Genomic DNA, 2,883 nt, shown 5'->3' on the forward strand with positions numbered 1-2,883 from the left:
TCTCCAACTCAGAAAATCTCTCATATTCTTCTACTGGGGAGACAATGCCATGTCTTCACAAGGACAACAGGGAAAACTAACATTTATCTGGCCCCCAAGTCAAACATCCATCTCTCTCCCACATGGAAAATAGAGATGTCTCATCCAAGAAAAGTCCATCCAAAGGCTATATATTTAACAATTACACTACTCATTGTTACAGAGAGCCTACTAAGTCAGAGGAAAAGCAAAACTGGGATTAAGGCAATTTATTCACATAGATATTATTGTAACTCAACAAGGACTTATTGAGCACCGGAGAGATGCAATGCCAGGAATAGCAGGAAAAGCATGCCATGATCCATGTCTCAAGGAGCTCACAGGCTGATCAAAAAGGAAGTATTTAAAAATATAATTGCAACATCTATAAACATAATAAATGAAGCATGTACTCCATGCAAGAACACCAGTGAATAAGAAGGAATAGACTTTATTCAGAAAGAAAATTATGAGCCAACCTGAAGAATGATGCATTTGGAGTTTCCCAGGTGGATGAATGTGGCATTGTTTAATAATATTATCATGATCATAATATCATAAATAGCAATGATCATGGAATTGCTTAATAATAGTACAAAGACCATAATATCAGTGATAACAGAAATAACATTTCATTTGTATTATTTTTCAGTTTTCCACTATCAAATATGAGTGTTGTATGCTAAAAAAAAAAAAAGCACACTTTCTATTTCTCCATTTACTCAGCATACATTGAGAGCCGTCTGTGTGCTTCAGCTGTAGCAATGACAAAAACATGGCTCCCAGCCAGCCTCATAGTTCTCACAGACCTATAGTAATGATTCTGTACATTTCATTGTCAGTTCCCTCATAGTTTTGTTTTCCTATTTTCACCCTCACACTCCATTTACATCTTCTCAGTTGGAGAAAAGTCCCTTTATAAGTAGAGTGTAGGAACTCCTTTGCTCTTAAACTGGTTCACAGAGGCTACAAATTAGCCTTTCTTTATAGAAAATTTGGCCTCATAATAATAACTCCCTTTATAGAGGCCTCGCAAAGGCTTTTGCCTTTCCATGTGGTGTTCGGAGATTAATGGGAATGGTGTCCACATATTTGTGTTACTGCCAGACTACGCCACTTATCTGAAGCCAGTGTCAAGACCCCACGACGATTAATCACCTCTCCAGTCCCTGAAATAAAATCTACATTGTACACTTCTTGGACTGAGGACGGGAAAAAAGGAATGGTGTGGTTTGGGGCTGCTTCTCATCATTAATTTTCAATTATGACTGCAAGAGCCATCCCAGTTAAGCCTCACGTTGGAGGGCAGGGGGTAAAAAAGCCCCCAGGGAAGACTAATAAGGGCCACATGGAGGGGGGAAAAATCTGAGACTTATAAACCTTTTTTTTTTTTTGGAAAGGAAAAATAATACACAACTTATAAAATTCCTCACAGGGCGGTATAATATATATCCAAGCTAATTGGGAAAAGTCACATAAAGGACAAAACAAGAAGGCTTTTTAAAGGCATTAATAAAAGTGACTAAGCCACACCTTTGCTTAGAGCTAAAATTGTTCACCCAACTTCACAAGTTAAGATAATTATTTGCACTTAAAAAAATAATTTTATGATTGCTTCTTCAGTTCTGCTGACACTTCTCTCTCAGCCAAAGGAAAATGTTTCCTCGTCTTTAGAGGCCTGTTCAGGAGTTTTCCTGATATGGAAGGAGCAAGTATAGAAGATCTATTCTTAAAAGAAAAAAAAAAAAAAAATCAGGCTCCCTCCTTAGACCCAAAGGAAACTGAATAATGAACAACTAACTTTATGTGTGGTGTTTTTTATGTTGGAAATGACTTTTATATAGAATATTCTCATCTCACAACATTTTATGTTGTCAGTTTTATATGAATCTCATTTTTCAACAAGAGTAATTAAAGATCAAGAAGCAAAATCACATGCTCTGTATTATAAGTTAGAGGTGGAATAGTTAGATTTTGTTCTCCTGAATCTAAGCACTCACTTGGCATGGTATTTTGATGCCTTTGAATCTTTGGGGACTGGACATTGAAGCATTATGGAGTTATACTTTTTATATAAGCATGCAGATATTATTTTTAACAGAGAAGGGGCCATGATATACACACAAACACATATACCATATCATATTGGATATCAGTGACTTTTCAATTGTCCTTCTTCCCATCCAATTCCCATCCCCACTTTCTTTTTTCATTTTATTCTCCCTTGAAGAATAATTGTTTATGAAGTATGTTTTGGGTGGGGCAGTACCTATTCCCACTACAAAAGCTCTGTAGGTCAATTCATTCCGTTACTACTTGGGCTTAGCCCAACACACATTCTCTCTAAAGATATTGAATCTTGAATGAGCAAAAGAAGGACTAGTGTCTCTCTAAAACATGATCTTGGTTGTTGTTCTCCCTACCTAACTTCTAGTGCAAAATCTTGGCTTTTGTCATTTCACCATTTTATCCTTTTATTGGCCAATCAATGCAACCATTCCTTGATATTCTTCCAATACATTTCCCGGTTGCCTGAGAAATCAACATTCAGATTCTGTGGCTTACAGTTGTGAATGTGCCTGATCTATGCATGCTTTTCTACAGCCTTGAATATTCATGGCGTAGGAAGACACTAGCTTGATGTTAGCACTTGTGATTTTAGACTCTAATATGAGAAGGTAATATCTTTCAGATATGAAATTAAGTCTTGACTCAAGACATTGGAAGTAGACTGGATAAATTTCTAAAACATCTCTTGGAACTATGCTGCTATGTTCATATGCTAAACACTGGAATACTGATGCCATTATAACACTTTTATGAGGTGTTTCCTCCTTTATCTCTGGGCATACTCAGTATATACTT

This window comes from Eulemur rufifrons, chromosome 2 (assembly GCF_041146395.1).
Source record: "Eulemur rufifrons isolate Redbay chromosome 2, OSU_ERuf_1, whole genome shotgun sequence".
Taxonomy (NCBI): domain Eukaryota; kingdom Metazoa; phylum Chordata; class Mammalia; order Primates; family Lemuridae; genus Eulemur; species Eulemur rufifrons.